Genomic DNA, 19,345 nt, shown 5'->3' with positions numbered 1-19,345 from the left:
CAGCTGGTTGTGCTTCTAGATTGTTTCTAATAATGAAATCCTTGGAAGAATTGAGAAAATAGTCAAATTCAGAACTCTGGTTGTATCATTGTGCCGCCCAGTAATTTAAGACGACACCTGGGCTACTACTACTGTAGGATCACATACACTTGGAAACATTTCCTTAAAGAGACAAATCATAAAGGCATTTCCGATATGCTTTGCTTCCCTCTCTGACCTTGCTTCCACAGCTCTGGAATGATGAAATACCCATCAGCATGTGAGCCGTTATATGATATGGTTGATTTTTAATATGAAGTGCACCTTCTCTATAGGAGGCACTAACTGGGTATAAAATAGCGAAAGTAAGAGAATAGAAGAGACGGCCGCTATGAAATGTCTTCACTTGAAGTGAGGACAAAGCACACTCGAGTGAAGGATGCACAGGGTTGGATGAATGGATGTAATATTAAAGTAATAAGGGACAGAGTATGTCTCATTTCCATGAAGCTGGGGCTCACATTCCTAAATACCTAAGTCAATAACCCTTCAAGTGCGGTGGAATTCAGAGCAGGAGGGTTCTAATTGGAAAATAAAACACCATTTAGACTAGTGACATATATAGAAAGTAAACTTTGTGATGTAAATGAGTAGACTGATGGCCTCGCTCTCTGTGTTTAATGAATATGGATCGCTGCAGTTAAGGGTTTTGAGTTCTAGACACAGTGTGAGTTATTCTGGCGGAGTGGCTGTTGTAGAATCCTGGAGAAAAAGTGATCAGCATCTACATCAGTAGCATCTTTAATAAAGGGCAATGCCATCAAAGTGCTACCAGTGAGACTGTTCTCTGCAGAACACACACTACAATAAAAGAGGAGCATGTAGAGGCAGGGAGAGGAGACAGAGTGGAGGTTTGGGAAGCCTTCCCAGAGCTGCTGATCAGCCAGGTGACATCTGCAGGATGAGCCAGGTGTGTGAAACAGGTGGAGGGAGAACATGTCAAGCAGTTGAATGGCTTGCATAGGGTCCCCTTGACAAGAAGGAGCAAGATCTGAGAAAAGGCCAGCATGGAATCCATACTAGGAACCAATGACAAGTTTTAAGTGAGGTTTGTCAGGGTTCATGGTCTTTCCCTTTATGTGTGGGAGAGCAAGACTGGAGGGTCAGAGTGGATTCTGTTAGAATTGCTGAGGTTACTGCTGTAGCTTAGGAGAGGAGAGGTGGAAGCTCGAGCCAAGGTTACGGGAGATGCAGCGAGTTGACAGCTTAATGATCAACAGGGTGATTATAGAACAGTACTTGGATAATACCTCCCTAATTTATAGAACACAATAATATATCTTCATGATTATAGATACAGATAGTTAGATATAGGTAGATAGATAGACAGAAAGAGCGACACAGAGAGAGATTCTAAGGCTTAGCTCATGCTATTATGAAAGCCGAGAGTCCCATGGTCTGCAGTCTTCAAGTTGGAGAAGCCAGTGGTGTGATTCGGTCTGAGTCCAGGGGCCTGGGTCAGGTTGGGGCCTGTGAGAAGGTAAGGGTATAAGTCCTGATCTAACAGGAGAAGATGGATGTCCCAGCTCAAATAGAAGCAAATTCACCCTTCCTCCAACATTTTGTTCTTTTCAGGCACTCAATGGATTGGGTGGTGCCCACTAACATTGATGAGGGTGTTCTTTACTCAGTCTGTGGATTCAAATGCTGATCTGATCTCTTTCAGAAACACCCTCAAAGACACCCAGAAAATAGTGTTTTACCATCTATCTTGGCATCCCTTAGCCCAGTCAAGTTGACACATAAAATTAACCATCACATAGTCTATAGATAATTTTATAAGGCTGATAAGGTATCCATACTGGTTTGCAACGCACTCTATGGAATGGCTTAAGATGACAACTTGCAAGTCTGTGCTACAATGTATTTAATAGTCCTTTGTTTATTTATTCTTTAACACATTGACTGCCACACTAGAAAAAAAATTTTCCCTGGGGCCATGGTGTTTTATTAAAACAAAATGAGCCTTTCTAATTTGTTATTTTTTATTGTTTTCTGTGCCTGAGTTATATGCAACACAATCTACATTTTTAGAATCAAATTGCTAATATTAATTATAACAATAAGAATATCAACAAGTAAGATTTTCACGAACCAACTGCAGGGTTTTACTTCATGAGGCTCCAAGCTCAAAACTAGCCTGAGTTAAATATAACTCATATAGCAGTCAATGTGTTAAATTACAATGAGGTTGTTGAAACAGAAAGTCACAACAGTTGCTTTATTCTTACAAATTTCCAAAACAGTAATTACCATAAATATAAGAATAAATTTAACTTTTAATATTAACTTCAAAGGTTCTTAAGGACCTGTAATTTAAAAGATATTTTCTAGTGTTACAGCTCTTTTCGCATTTGTCTAGCTGGTTTCCTGTTTTTACTAGAAGAATCCTCCTCCCCAATAAAAGTATACATTCTACCTATTGGTAAAAATTTACATTTTAGCATGACTCATAAAATGAAAGGATTTTAATGGAATATTTATTGACAAGAAAATTCTGACAGAAATATATTTACACACTTCCAAGCATATTATATCTGTGATCAATTCAGCATGAGAGTGGTGCTTTGAAATTTTGATCTTTGAGTTAATCTAAATGAATGTTTCATTCCTAATGGAGGAAAATAATTTGTAATAGGAGTTCATTAACACATTATTGATGGTTTTACGGTATAGACAGATCAGAAATACCTGTCATCTCAAGTCTTAAAGTCACACTTAAAGTTGTTTTCACGATAAAGCTAATTTGAAAGTACAATTATGTTTCATTGTTTTATTTATTACTACTTACGTATTCATTGAACCATCAGACTACATAGCTACTTAATACAGGGAAATGACATATCCCAGAGTCTTGTTATTAAATAGGTGATTCAATGCCTTGATACTATGGTCTGGAAGTTTGTGTTCCCCAAAATTCCCATATTGAAATTCTAACATCGAAGGTGATGGTATTCAGAGGTGAGGCCTTTGGAGCCGTGATTAAGTCATGAGGATAGAAGCCTCACAATTCAGATTGGTGTTCTTGTATGGCGACTACAGAGGGCTAGCCAACCCTTTCTACCATGTGAGGCTGTAGCAAGAAGTTGCCACATAAGAACCAGAAAACAGGCTCTCACCAGACACTGAATCTGCTGTCACCTTGGTCTTGGATGACCCAGCCTCCAGAACTGTGAGAAATAAATTTCTGTGTTTATAAGCCACCCATTCTAACATATTTTGTTACAGCAGCCGAAACCCACAAAGACACTTTACTGCCAGTTCTTTTTAGGTTTGCATGGTATATTTCTCCATTTTGTTTCCTGTAAGTCAATGACAATTGTCACATGCAGATGTGTCCCAGGTGTCTGTCCCCTAGGTAGAAGCCTGTTTTTGCAGCATAGTTTACCAGCAATGACTTTTATTGAAACACTTCTGTAAGAAATCAGTGTTGTCAGGACTGCTCAGTTCTAATATTATTTGATTTTCATACAACCTTTTCAGCTAAAGAGAAGAGAAAAAGAGCAAGTCATTCCCATGTGCAGGAGCAGATGGAGAAATGTGGGTCTTTCGATTCCAGTCGTCACTGCTCACTCTTTCATCTTTTGACTCCATTAGAAGAACAGACTTTGCTGTCATGCTAGCTGTTAGATGAGGATGACAGTGTATATTTTATTCAACTCAGAACTCATCCTGGGGAGTGAAGTAGGATGTTTGTTAATGTATCAAGCTCCACAAAATCAAAAATTCATACACATTTAAATTAATGAAAGATTTAATCTTTCAACCATATTTGAAAAGCACAGTATAACACTCAAATATTGCACAATTATGCACTTATTTTGGGGGGACTCAGAAATGTCAGACCCAGAATAGTATACATTTGTGATCTATGTTTTAATGTAATATCTTTTTTCTTTTAGAATTCTTGACATCCTTATTTCTTCTTCAATATTATATATATTACAACTGCCACATTTGTGTATTTTAATATTAATAGAAATTTGATATTAGGTAATATATACTTTAGCTATTTTATTATTTTCAAATCTATACTTTTTTATAATTTAATATGAAAAGCTTGAGCCAGGACTTGCCACATGAAAATCACTTTCAGAGAGATTTTATAGAATATCTTTTTTTAATGATCCTAGTCTGTTAAAAAAAAAAAGTAACATCTCAACCTTCTAAAGAGTCCTACTTTAAGAACTATTTAACTCGAGCACATATTTCAACAGACTTTCAGAATTCTAGGTTAAAATGTGAACATGTATTAGTTGCTTTTATGACAATGGGGAAGAACTGATTCACAAAACACACGCATTATTCTGCTGTACTTACTACTTTTCCTCTGTTTTTGATATTTTGTCGTGTTGGCATGTGTACTGTTTGTTAAATCATTGGCAAGTTAAGACACGACTCTGGAAAAATGTAGCAATTGCTATTACCTGGAAACTGAGAAAGAATATGAGGGAGTGTCACATGAAGGAAATGAAGTGAGCAGAGTGTGATAAAACTAGGACATATTTGAATTCAAATTAATTAGACTGCTCTAGGCATATAGAACACAATAGAAAACTTACTTTGGGAATAATTGGGCAGGAAAAAAGTGTTTATACTTCTTTTTTCAAAGTGAGATATAATAGTTGTACTTATTTGGGGGGGTACATGTGATATTTTGATACAGGGATACAATGTGTAATGATCAAATCAGTGTAATTGGGATGTCCATCAGCTCACACATTTATCTTTTCTTTGTGTTGGGAGCATTTCCATTCTTGTCTTCTGGCTATTTTGAAATATACAATAAATTATTGTTAACTATGATCTCCCTACTGCACTATCAAACACTAGAACTTATTCCTTCTCTCTAACTATATCTTTGTAACCATTAACCAACCCGTTCCCATCCCCCAAGCCTCTCATAACAATCATTCAACTCTGTACCTCCATGAGATCCTTTTAGTTCCCATGGAGGGGTGAGAATGTGTGGTATTAAAAGTGCTTGTACTGTCTGGATAACTGAGGACTTCTAGTAAAGACTTTAGGTTAAAACTTTACAGACCATAAGCCAGGTGGAAATGTACTCTTAAATAAAAAATACTTCTAGTAAAAGGTAATTTTGGGGGGCTCAGAAAGTAAATTTTTAAGAAAGCCAAAGTGATGCTAGAAAAAGAAAAGTTACCATTAAGGATTTTCTGTCAGCCAAAAAGAAGCAAACATGGAATAGATCTGTAAGTTTAGTTTCTAACAATAACAGAAGCAAGGGAGGCATTTGATGGTGTTATCAGTATGACTATGTGGTTGGTGACAGAAATAAGATACCTTTGCCAGGAAACACAAGACAAAACATGAAATAGCTGTAAGATTGTCCACTATATATTAATTGTTCTCTTAAGGAGCTGTGGGAAATAGGTCCAACCTAAACTGCTGCTTTTTTACCCTTTGACTGTTTCTCAGAATCAGGAAACGTAGGTTCTGGAAGTGCTTGCTCAGTTCTGACACTTACCTGCCCTGCTACCTTCATCCATAGGGAGGCAGTTATCCCCTGCCTCAGTTTTTTAAAATAACTTTTTGTTGATAAATAGTAATTGTATTTATTTATGGGGTTCACATGATATTCTAATACAAGCATAAAATGTGTAATGATCACATCAGGGTAACTGGAATATCCATCACCTTAAACATTCATCATTTCTTTGTGTTGGGAATATTCCAAATTCTTGTCTTCTAGCTATTTTGAAATGTATAATAAATTATTGTTAGCTATAGTCACCCTATTGTGCTATCGAACATTAGAAGTTATTCCTTCAAACTGTATGTTTTCACCCATTAACTAACCGCTTCTCACACCTCCTTCCTCCCATCCTCCCCACCCTCTGGTAACTATCTTTCTACTCTCCACCTCCATGAGATCCACATTTTTAGCTCCCACATGAGTGAGAACATGCCATATTTTTCTTTCTGTGCTTGGTTTATTTCACTTAATGTAATGGCCTCTAGTTCTACCCATGTTGTGGCAAATGACAAGATTTCATTCTTTTATATGGCTGAGTAATATTCCATTGTATACACATACCACATTTTCTTTACCTATTCATCTGTGGAAGACACTTAACTACACTGGTAAATGAAAGAGGCAGTAGAGAAAATGGTTTCAGGGCATCTCTGGGCCAATTGCAGCCTAATGCAACCTTCACAGACCGTGCCCGGAACTTGCTTGTTGAACTCAGCACTGCCCAGAATATTCAGATAAGATAGTCTCCATCTTACCCTGACCCTTCTCAACACACAGAGAGGTCAGCATGTTAGGAGGCTTTATGAAGTGGAGAGGGACATGGAATAGACAAGGCTCCTCAAACATATTTGGCCATGGACACCTTAAGAAAAATCAACTTTCTCATGAATATAGTGCATCATAAAATGCAGCTAAAGACTGAAAAGACTTATTAGTGAAGCTAGGGAGAGGAGAAAGAACACTTCAATATGGTTGTCATCACTTTTAGCACCTGTGAATAGAGTTTAATATGTAGTGAAAACATAGGGTAGGGTAGCCTGTTTGAGAGACTCAAAGTGAGATTAGGAAAACATATATGAAGGATCACCAATAACAGGAAAATAACAACAGCAACACCACAACCATCACATTTTAAAGGTGTATCCACTTCATTCTCACCTCAAAGTGAAATATCTGACCTTGATATTGTTGCCCAGGATTACACAGCTACTGAAATTTCGGGGCTGGGATTCACCGGGGCTTTGTCTATTTGCCAAGTTCACATTTGCTTCCATCTCCACCAGCTCTCTGCAACTGTTGCTTCCTTATGCTGGTTGGCGCAAATGCGGATTATTTGGTAAATTTAACTTCTCTTCTGGTAAACTGTAAACATCTTGAAGGTAGCTTCTTTGCCTTATACTTCTTATACCACTTCTGCAGCCTCATCTGAGAACAGCAGATAATAAAATACTAAAAAAAATAAAATAGAATTCTGGAATTTTAGAGTTTATCAAGAATTTTGTCCCATTATCTCCTTTAAAGAGTGACTTGAACTGTCCCAGGTAAAACAATGATTAGGATCTAGGTTTGGAGAAGAGCCCACATCTTCACCTGCCAGAACATCATAGATAGATTAGTTCTGTAGTGGTCTGTACTTCCTGAGGAACCCCTCAGGAAGTTTTCCCATGGCAGTCAAATTTACCTGCTTTTCAAAAATACTATGCTCTGAATTAACCTAAAATCCAATCAATATTTTAGAATAAGAGATCAGTCCACAATACATTTTATCTTCCTCTCAAAGTCAGTGTAATCATGGAAGTACTATTTTCACAAATATCTCCAATTAAATTATGAGAGGAATTCTTTAATTAATTCATTTATGTAACGCATTGATTATTGAGGCTGTGCTATGTGCCAGGAGCTATGCTAGCTGGTGGCACTACAGGAGCAACAAGGAAACATGGGCTCTGCTTTTAATATTGATAATCTTGTGTGGTACTCTAATTTGTTTATTATTATATAATCACTGATGTATTTATATAAATATTCTATGCATGCCATGAATAAAATATTAGCCTTTAGTGAGTTCTGTGATGGGATAAACAAATGGCACTATGAAAGCTCCTGGACGAGGGTAACAGACCCCAGGTAGTGTGTGCATTAAGGTTGCAGAGGACCTCATTGAGGTACTGTCCTCGCAAGAACATTACATATCACCCTGGAAAGTGATTGTGGTGTTTACGGTGGTAGTAAAGGAAATGAAAAAAATATTGGTGATATATTTTGAAAGAGAAATCAACAGTTATGTTGATTATTTTTATGTAGGTGTTAAGGAAGGAATGACTTAAGAATGACTCAAGTCAAGTCAAGAATGACTCCCAGCTTTCTGTTCTTGGGAAATCAGGAGCAATGGTACAGTTTACCCAGAAAGCAAACACTAGTAAAGAAATCTTTTTATGTGAGAGGTGCATGAGTTCCTTGCAGAATATATTAGAATGTTAAGTATTAAATGTTCTATTTCCTTAAGTACTAAGTTCGACAGTTAGTATCTGTGACATTTCACTTTGACATTTCTTGTTTTATTTTTGTTGTGAAGGTACATCCTCATTCTTTCAAACACACATTTTGACTTGTGATCATCTTTCAAACTTTTAAAAAACAATTGTTGTACAACCATAGATAAATCAAAAATTTGTATTATTTTCAATTATGAGTTTCATGGTAAAACCAATACAACACAGACAGCTCAAAATATCGACAAAGTGTTTGGAAAGGATGTGGCTAATGAATACACAGTACATTGATGGTTTAAAAAGTTCTGTTCTGGTAATTTTAATCTTAAAAATGAGCCATGTGGACGACCTGAGACCAAGGTGGATAATGATAAACTAAAAACTGCAGTCGAGGCGAATTCATCTCAACCTACACATAAATTAACAAGGTTTGACATTACTATTCCAACAATATTAGACCATTTAAAACAAATTGACAAGGTAAAGATGCTGGATAGTTGAGAACTACATAAATTTAATAAATGTCAAAAGAAAAATCCTCTCAATGCTTCCCTTTCTTTGCTGCCACACCATAAAGGTGAACCATTTCTACACCATATTATTACATGTGATAAAAATAGATTCTTTTTGACAATCGCAAGCATTTGGTGCAATGGTTGGATAAAGGCGAAGTGCTGAAACACAATCCAAAACCAAATATTCATCAAAAAAAAGCTAACAGTGTCTGTTTGGTAATCCAGCGCCGGTATTATCCACTACAGCTTCATGAAACCTGGTCACTCGATTACAGTGGATGTCTATTACAACCAAGTGGACAAAATGATGAAGATGCTTGCGATTAAGGAAGTGAGATTGGTCAACAGACAGGCCAGTCCTCTTGCAAGACAATGCTCAACCACATGTCGTACAGACAATGCTGCTCAAACTACAGAGGCTGGACTTGGAAACTCTCTGTCATCCACCTTATTCACCAGACCTTGCACCAACTGACTACCACTTCTCCCAGGCTTTGGACCACTTGTTACAAGAAAAAATATTCAATTCTCAACAAACTGTGGAAAATACCTTTTGCAATTTCATGGCCACCCGCTCGCTCTCTAGGCTTCTTCACTTCTGGCAAAAACAAGCTACAGTTAAGATGACAAAACTATGTCAATAGTTTAGGTGCATACTTTGGTTAATTGTACTGCTTCTTGGTTGAGACATAATAAACTATACTTTTGATTTGAAATTGGACATTTCATGTTTAATGACCTATGGTCAGGGTCCCTAGAGGATACGCACCTGAAGAAGTCTAGGAGGCAGGTGATCCTAGAACTCAAGAGAGAAAGAAAAGCTGTATTTACATATATAGTAACAGAAGCCCTGGAGTAAATCAGATAAACCCGCAGAAAATGTGAAGCCCGAAAAAAGAAAGAGCATTTAAAAGAGGGTCCAAAGTAAACCAATTAAGAGATTTTTAGAGAAAACAGGAGGCTGCAATGAAGATTGGGAGAGAGAAACTAGATTTAGAAGGGAAACCAGAAGCTTGTATTATGAAAGTCAAGAGGAAAATGCTTTGAGAATTCCCCGTGGAAGTGAAAACACTGTAATTACAGGAGAAGCTGGTCACTCCAGCGGGGAAACACAGACTCTAGGAAAGTTGCAGACTGCATCCTTAGCTCAAATGTAGAGACAAATCAAACTTTTTCTGATCTCCCCTTCATATGTATATAAATATTACTGTGGGAAACACTAAAACAGGAATAAAATATTTTAGACTGAAGAAAGGGAAGGAATCTAGATGCTGAAGCCATAATGCACTAGAAGTAAGTTGCACATTCAGGACATTAGTGCAAGATGTTAAGAGACAGAAAATAGCAACTGCCCATTCTTTCCATTCCTTGTAAACAGGCCTGGAAAAGGGTGTATTTTCTCAGAGCAGAGATGAAGTGTTCCAAGTAGCAAAATATGCTTTTTAAAAGGCAGAGTAAATAGACTGCTATTGGGGAATAAGTAAATGCACCATTAACAAGGGAGGAGGCACTGGCTGGCTTCATGCAAGGCTTTAGTCAATAAATATTTACCAAATACCTGTGTGGTGCACACAAAGCCAGAGTACAAGGGGAAATGACTGGCTTCGCAAGAAACTCGATATGAGTGACTTCAAAGTACCTTGAATTCACCCCAGCCATATGGGGCTCTTTACAAACCCTGCAACCATGATTTCTTTTCTTAGCTTTCTCTTGGAAACACTTCCTCAATAGGCTTCCTTGTGTAATTGTATCTTATAATTGGTTTTTTGACCTTTAATTATATTCTGGCCATTAATTGATTCAAATGTCACTCAAGCTAGCTCCCCAGACAATCGTTAACTTGTCTAAAGTTTTATTCCTCACCTTTGAATTTAATAAATTTGAAACTTGCTACAGACACAGCAGGATGGTGATGTGCCCTCACCTTTTTTTTCACAGTTTTGTTCATTGTTTATTTTGAAAACTATTTTTCTCAATATAAACATATGTTTATTGTAGAAAATTGGAAGATACCTACAACTACAAAATATAAAAATACAATTGAAAATCACAAATAATTCCATCATATGGAAATAATCACCGAATTTTTTTATCAATCTCTCTTTCTTTTCTCTCTTCCATACACACAGGAAAATCATATAAAAATTATATACCATGTGCCCATCTTGTTAGCCTATCTTCTTATACAAATTTTCTGTACTTCTCCAGGCCTTAAAATGTTCTTCTATGACATGATTTTTAATGGCATGCAGTTGCATCATAAAACTAGCATTAAGTATTCTCTTATTTTAGACATTTTATATAAATTTTCACTATTTTTCTCTAACCTTACTACATGATTATTATGTTTTTATTGTTACAGCCATAAATGTCTCATGACAAGCATTTTTACACATGCCATTATTTCTTTTCACTATAGATTTTTATCTTTCTTACAAACTCAGATTTTAAAAAGTAAGATCATTTACAGGGCTTGTTGGAGAACAGCAACACTTCACTCAGCACTTCTGGTTTCTTTTTTTCTGCATACAGTGACTTTCAATTCTTTTATATAGTTCTTCTAGTTTTTTATACACATTTATATACATAGTAATTGTGTTCATATTGCCACACTTTGACTTTTCCTCTTCAGTGTGGAAGATGGGGCTTAGACTTTCTATTCACACACATCCAAGCCCCCATCAGATACACATATTATACTTTGCCCATGAACCCAACCTCCCCTTACCATAAACCAAACTGTCATCATATCAATATGTGAAGTTTTATGGTATGACTATAAATACTACTCTTGTCCTAGTCACTTAGAATTCTATGATTACCTTTTCTTTCTTACATATTTTATATTGTTATTTAGCATGGCAGCAGTGCTACATATATATATTTACATTTTTCCGAAAGTAATAATTACTGACCTCAGGAAGTCCACAAAGGGGAGCTGTAAAAATGTGTTCAAATATGATTCAATTACTATAAAATTTTACATAGTTGTAACAAAGATTGTAAATTTTTATTACAGTAAAAATTTGTAATCATTAACACCTCAAAGTGCATTTTAACCATAATAAGGGCTTAGTATATAGTTCCTTAATGAATAAATGGATTCACCAACTGTATTGCCTCCTATGTTATCTGCCAAAAAATCTAGAATCCGAAAGAAGATTATGTACTGCTCGTTTTCTCTCTCTCTATGTAAATAATGGAAAACTGTACAGAATTCTCTGCTTGAGACCAGAGACACTTGAATCTTCCACTCCTGTCCCTTAAATATCCACATCTCACGCAAATGGAAGCTCGGCAGTTCTCTGGTTGATTTGACTCGAGTGTAAGAGAGAGTCTGTCCCAAGACACCAGGTCCTTTCTCAGCCCCTTTCACTGGTGTTCATCGGGAGTAATTCACTCTTCCTGGTTTCTGGGGGTAACAACCTACCTGACAGCCTCTCCCTGACTGCCATGGAGCTTTCAACTGTGACATGTCAGCTTAACCTTAGGAAAAGAGATCACCATTCAATGGCTTTGGATAGCAAGGCTTAAGAGTTTCTCCACCAGTTCCACTTAATGGCTTCAATATTTCAGAACAGGGGATGGGGGTGGGGGTTGCTTTCTGAATGATCCTTACAAAAATGGCATTCCTGCCAATTGCCTATTTCAACAGCAATAAAGAATGGAAAATGATACAGGGCATGGGGGTAGGTCATGCATCTGTTATTCCTGCCTGCCTTTGCTTGCTCTCTTGGGTCATTACCGAAAGATCATTTTTCAGATTTTTTCTTTTTTTTTTAAGAACTCCTATGGGTTTGTTTGCTTGTCTTTTTATGGAAACATTCTGCTGAGTTTGGCCTAATTCATTTGAAGGTTTAACAGTTCTTTAGATTTTGAAGATAAAGGCAGAACTGTGAAAAACTGCTCTTTTCGTTCTCATAGAATTGGTTGTAAGCAGTAGAGAAAGCTCTGTAGTATTTTCCTGGGACACTAGCTGGGATACGCTTTTTTAAAAAACGAAATAGAAAATTTTCTGGAAAAAAAAGAATTGGATATACTTTGGAGACCTGCAGGTTTCCACTTAAACACTCATAAATATGTTGTGTCATTGTTATATCTGGGTAGCTTTTAAGAAAGAGATTCCTAAAGGGCTCTCTTCCACATCCCAGAGCATGCTTCTATTTTGATAGGGGCCATTCTGTTATTTGTTCTGGTCTGCTGTAAATACTACACTAGAAACTTTTAACATGGTTGGGCCTCAGTATTCTGGGAATAACATTTTACAAGCATTTCTTACCTTTAACAGAAATTATTTTGTTTTCCCATTGCTGGTTTTGTTAAATACATCATAGGGTAAGAGTGAAGGGAATAAGGTAATCAACCCAAATCTAAGTCTTTGACATTTCATAGAGCTCCAAGCTGAACACCCTTCCCATTCTCTCTTCTTGTTTCATTCTATCACGTGCTTTTCAGAATTTGAATTCTTAAACTTAGTCCCAAACTGTGAAAGCAGAGATGAATGGGTGGTTTAATGTATTAGATCTTCTTTGCATGTACTTTAATATGGTATTCTTTCCCTTCCTGCTAGTTTTGTTGGTATAGCTACAGTTTATTGAGTGCCAACTGTATGCCAAGCACTGAGCTGGGTGCTTTCTAGGCTTATACTGACAAGTCTCTGTAATATACATGAACTCTTCATACTTGTCTCCACTTTGCAAAAGAGTAGAATTAAGTGATTTGCCCTTGATCACAGTGAGCAGTACACCTGGGATTCTCCCAGGCTTCTCAGACTCCAGGCCCCGTTTCTTTTCATTATGCCATGTGGAATTTTCTTCCCTTTTTCTCCTGTTTATTTGCATCTTTTCCTACTACCTCTGACTCAAACACTCCTCTGCTCCTTCACATCCTTATTATGCAGCTCTCTGAGTTGCACTATTCAATTTTCTAATAATTTCACCAAACCTCTTATCTTAATAAATGCAAGGTAGCAGAAAATACAAGATTAAACCTTTATGGGCTTATTCTCTATAAGATGCCCAAGTAGACTTCTTATTCTTATCTAAATATCTGTTTCTTTCTTTGGGGTGTGCATTTCTTGTAGTATAGCAACTTTTATGGTTTAATATGCGACATCATGAATAGTTGAACACTGAATATTGTCATAATTCCAAAGCACAGGGTATTTTTGGGCAAATTAGCTTGAAAATATTTTAGAAAATCTTAAGCATTTTTTTTTTTCAGTGCAGGGCTTCTCAGAGACTTTAATACGCTATCATGCCCCAAAACCTTATAAGAAAGAGAAAGAGTGTATAATATTTTTCAGTAAAGATTTTGAAATCAATTTAAATAAAACAATGCATTTGATTGTTACATTTGAGGAAAATATAATAAAAATGAAGTTATTATATTAGAGTTTTATGGTTTACCATGCCTGAACACATTGCCTTTCCAAATAGGGTGGTTTTTTTTTAGACTTTCTTCTCTTTACTCCTAAGAGTTTGGGCTAAAAATTGACAAGTATATTTTAATATAAACAAAAAACACAACCATAATTTTTAAATAGCAAACCACTTGAAAAGATAATTTATGAAAGAAGAAATACAAATAGCCATGTACATGTTAAGAAATGGGTAGCTCATCCTAGAATTGAAACTGCTAACTAAAAATGTTCTAGCATATTAAATTGTGAGTGATTATATTTATATTTATTATTTAATGTTATTTATAATTAATTTACTCATGTGCAGTTATTTCCTCAGCACCCACAGTATATTAGGCACTGTTTTAGATCCTGTAACTATAGCAGAATTAAAGGATTTTCTGTCATGGAGCTTGCGGTGCAGGAGAAGATACTGTCAATTAGTAAATATGTGTGTGTTTAAAACACTGTATAGTAGCAATCACTGTGAGAAAATTAGAACAGAGTAAGGTAACGAAAAGTGACGTAGTATGGAGGAAGAGGATTTTAGGTAAGTGATTCTAGAAAGAAGGCAGTAAAGGAACAGGCCATTCCAAGAAGCCTCTGGGGGCAGGAGATGGTCCAGAGAGTGGGAACACAAGGCATGAAGCAGAGGGGAGTGGGCGTGTCTGAGTGACAGTGAGAATACTTGTGTGGCTAGAGCAGATTAAACTGGAGGGAGATGAAATGATGAAGTTGGTGAGAGGGTTGGGGGCAGAAGGTTGGATCCACGTGGACACTTAGGTATTAAGGGAAAGGGATGGGCTTTTATTCTGGGGTACGCTGGAGATTTTGAAGGAGAAAGTCAAGCAATGAAAAGTGTGTATCTTAAAAATCTCTGTGCCTATGCTGTGAAGAATCAACTCTTCATACGGTTTTGAAGTGAGGTGGTGGTTTGAATAAAGCAGAAGCAGGTAAACCAGTTAGAAGGTGGCTAGAGAAATCTGAGCAAGACAGGATTGTTCTGAAATAAGGGGCTAGAAAAAGAAATGGTGAGAATGGTCAGATTGTGATACACCAAGAAGGAAACAGTCGGCAAAACTTGTTGATTGATTTGATGAGTGTAGCAAGAGAGAGGAGAAATCAATAATTTCTTTATTTGAGGCCTAAGTAACTAGTTGGCTTAATAATTCAGTGAAATAGACTTAAGAAAATTATATTAATCACCTTAATAATTTTGTAATATCTGGTGTAATAGTAATTCCAGTTATGGGAATCTTTTATGCGGGATAAAGGGAAATGCTATTTAGATTTATGTACAATAGTGTTATTTATAATAGTGATGTGCAAAAATCAATACATAAAAATAAAATGGTTAAATGATTTTGGCATATACATATAATGGAATGTGATGTACTCATTTAGGTACTATTTAATGACATGGGAAGGAAAATGTTCATGATTAACTATTAAAAAGTGAGGATATAAAACTGTAAGCATGTTATATTCTCAATTAATTTTCAATAAATGCATTCATTTAACAGATGTATATATTGAATACTGTACGCATAAAAATAAACCTGTAGAAATATTGACAGTGACTGAGTAGAGAGATTATAAATTAATTTTGTTTGTACTATTTTTAAAATTTAATTTAAAAGATAACTATTAAGTTAATAATTTTAAAAGCTTTTAAGAAGCAATATTTCTGTAAAATTAAAAATTTCTATAAAATTAAATTACTTAAGGTGGCAAATTTCCTACCCTTTTTATGAAAAGTATGAAATGCATAGTTTTCTAATCTAGATGCTTTTAAATTATGAGGCATTCATACCTTTGAAGAAACTAATGGGTTCCTCATTGGCAGTATCTTCCAAACTGTCACATCTGCCCTTCAGATTAGGACTGCCTGCATTTTCCACTTTGTATCTTAAAACTAAGAATTGCCACCTCATAAATCCCTTTGGTGGGATGCATGTAGGAAAATGGAGTCATTGATGTTGGAGAGCCTGAATGAGAACATAAGAACTTCTCTCAACATAAATTCTGATATAAAATCCTTTTCTCATATTGTGGCAATTATTATACATCAGAATGTGATGAGATCAACCTACAGCAAGAGCCTAGGTCGTCTACTAACTGGAGACCATTACGATTAGTTACTAAAAGTCTCTCCAGGGCAGAGTGACCTGTGGGCAGGTAGTAAGGATGAGTTTGAAGAGAGGGCTGGGTCCAGATGATGTGGACACTTATAAATCATGGGAAATGATTGAGGCAGTCTCTGGTGTCAAAACACAATTCTCTATGGTATTAACCTAAAAGCTTGCAAAATGCTAAAAGTACATTTTCTGTCTAAAATCATTGATATTGAGGTATATATATATATTTTTTTTAGGGAGAGATAATCTTCATTTTCTTTTCTACTAACACATAAATACAAAATTTTCTGTGGAAAGAAGAGAAACCATCTATAACTCAAAAGCATAAAACATCTACTCATTGCTCTTATTTCTTTTTACTTTTCCAATCATGTTTGATGCCAGCATTTTGTTTTAAAAACATTTTTTAGAACAGTATTAGGTTCACAGCAAAATTGAGAGGAAGATACAAAGATTTCCCATATGGCCCCTCCCACCAGGCACAGCCTCCCCCATTACCAACACCCTCCTCCACAGTGGTGCGTTTGTTACAATTGATGAACCTACATTGACACATTGCTGTCATTCAAAGTCCATAGTTCATATTAGGGCGCTCTTGGTGCTGTACATTCTATGGGTTTGGATGAATGTATAAGGACATGTATCCACCATTATAGGAACATACAGAGTATTTTTGCTGCCCTAAAAATCCTCTGTGCTCTCCCTGTTGATCCCTCCTGTAGCTCCTGGCAACCACTGATCTTTCTACTGTCTCCAGCAGTTTTGTCTTTCCCATGAAGTCATGTAGTTGGAATCATAGAGCATGTAGTCTCTTCAGATTGGCACCTTTTACTTAGTACTATGCATTTAAGGTTCCTTCATATCTTTTCATGGCTTGATAGCTCATTTTTTATAGCTCTGAATAATATTACAATGTCTGAATGCACCACAGTTTATTTGTTCATTCACCTGCTGAAGGACATTTGGTTGCTTTCAAGATTTAGCAGTTATGAAGAAAGCTGCTATAAATATCTGTGTGCAGGTGTTAGTGTGGACATAAGTTTTCAAATCCTTTGGGTGGATGATTGCTGGATCGGATGGTAAGAAATGCTGGATCATACAGTAAGAAACCCCAAACTGTCTTCCAAAGTGGCTGTACCATTTTGCATTCCCACCACCAATGAAAGAGAGTTTCTGTTGCTCCACATCCACACCAGCATTTGGTCTTGTCAGGGTTCTGGGTATTGGCAATTTTAACAGGTATGTAGTGTTGAAGAAGATAAAGAGAAAGGACTTCTAAATGCAATAGGTGATCCTGGATATATCCTAAGCCATAGGAAAGAGTGCTATTAAATATGAAGAATATCCTTTAAAAAATTATGAAATGTTAAGTGTGATTTAGGTAGAAAATTTTTAGTGTTGAATTTTCTGAATTTGATAATTGTTCTATAAAAGAATATCCTTGTTCTTATGAAATGTATACTAAAATATTTAGGGATAAAAAAGCATGTTGCCTGAAACTCACATTCAAGTAATTCCAAAAAATAAATGAAAGAGAAAGAGAGAGAGAGAAAGAGAGAGAGGAGTAGGAGAGGAGAGAGAGAAGGCATGTACAAAAATAGGATAAAAGTATAAATAATTGGTGAGTTTGGATGTCTTAGTCTGTTCAGTCTGCTACAACAACATACTATAAACTGAGTAGCTTATGTACTACAGAAATTTATTTCTCACAATTCTGAAGGCTGGAAGTCCAAGATCAATGTGCTAGCAGATTTGGTGTCTGGGGAGAGCTCCTTCCTGGTTTATAGATGGCCATCTTCTCACTATGTCTTTACATGGTGGAAGGAGTGAGGGAGCTCTCTGGGGTCTCTTTTAAAAAGGCACTAATCCCAACCATCAGAGCTTCACCGTCATGACCTGGTCATCTCCCCAAAATCCCACCTCCTGGCACCATCATCTTGGGAGTTTCAATATGTAAATCTGGGGAGGGACATAAACATTCAGTCTGTTGTAAAGGGTATTGTGTTAGTTTCTTAGGTTGCCATAGTAAAGTGCCACAAACTAGTTATCTTAAAACAGAAATTTATTCTCTCACAGTTTTGGAGGCTAGAAGTCTAAATTTAAGGTGTCAGCAGTGTCATGCTGCCTCTGCAATCTCTAGGGGGCACCCTTCCTTGCCCCTTCAAGCCCCTAGTAGCCCCAGGTATTTCTTGGCTTGTGACAGCATCACTCTAATCTCTGCCTCCATCCGTACACACCTGTCTTCACTCTGTGTCTGTATCTATCACTAAATTTCTCTCTTCTTCCAAGGATACCAGTCATATTGGATTAAGGGCCCACCCTGCTCCAGTGTGACCCCATCTTAATTTAACTAATTGCATCTGCAATGATCTTAATCCAAAAAAGGCCACATTCACAGGCACTGTGAGTTGGGGCTTCAACATATCTTTTGCGGGGGATGTAATCCAACCTATAACAAGTATACAGGAGTTTTTTTAATTGCCCATGCAACTTTCAGTAAATTTGAAATTATGTAAAAATCAAAAATTACCAAAATGTGTTAGCATGTAAAACAGTGTTCTTTGTTTATTAAAATGTCATTAGATAACTTTCATTAATGTGTTAAGGAATTAATACTAAATGAAACAATTGACAGGTATATTTATTGAGATTAAATCTGTATATAACATAAACCCATAAAATGTTTATTTACAGGAAATGTGCACCTATTGGTTCATATGCCTTCTGGAATGCAGTAAATAAAATTTCTATTTGGGAGGAATGATATATTTTATTACAGTTCCATCTCCAATACCCCAGAAACACAGTTTAGTACAAATTGGAAGTTGAGTGGACTTCCAGTTTTAATAATGAGAGAGAAATGTGCTCAGGGGCCCAGTTGGAACTATCTAGTCCTCAACTGCAGAAAGTATTCAAGAGGTTGCTATTGCTTTGCATATATAACTTTAATTGAATTTATATCCCTGATGAAAATCAATCATGATGTGATTTATTTTTTGAAGCCAGACTGAAAGACTTGCCTTATAGTCTATATTGTACAAATATAACATTTTTGTTGAGCTGTATTGTTCAGTACGAGAAATTTGATCTCTGTTGATTAGGTGTAGGAATGTAAATCAAGAAGGTATTTCATGCACGTGCAGACACACACACACACACACACACACATACTTTCTTGGGCTTAGGCTGTTAGTGGGCACCGAATATAAATGGGTTCTCTTGAATTAAGAAAAAATAGGAGTTTTTCTCACTTTCAATATCAT

At 36.3% G+C, this 19,345-nt stretch overlaps 1 protein-coding gene and 1 non-coding gene across 2 annotated transcripts in view; both read left to right on the top strand.

Annotated features, from left to right (window-relative positions):
* MYO16 (myosin XVI) overlaps positions 1-19,345 on the top strand; it is a 476,542-nt gene that overhangs the window by 86,781 nt on the left and 370,416 nt on the right. The window lies entirely within an intron of this gene.
* On the top strand, positions 2,371-2,433 carry LOC123649554. The gene has a single exon (XR_006739057.1). It is a non-coding gene; the product is annotated as a U7 small nuclear RNA (small nuclear RNA).

The sequence above is a fragment of the Lemur catta genome, chromosome 13 (assembly GCF_020740605.2).
Source record: "Lemur catta isolate mLemCat1 chromosome 13, mLemCat1.pri, whole genome shotgun sequence".
Classification (NCBI taxonomy): domain Eukaryota; kingdom Metazoa; phylum Chordata; class Mammalia; order Primates; family Lemuridae; genus Lemur; species Lemur catta.
The sequence above is the reverse complement of the archived record's forward strand: the minus strand, read 5'-3'. Positions and strand labels throughout refer to the sequence as shown.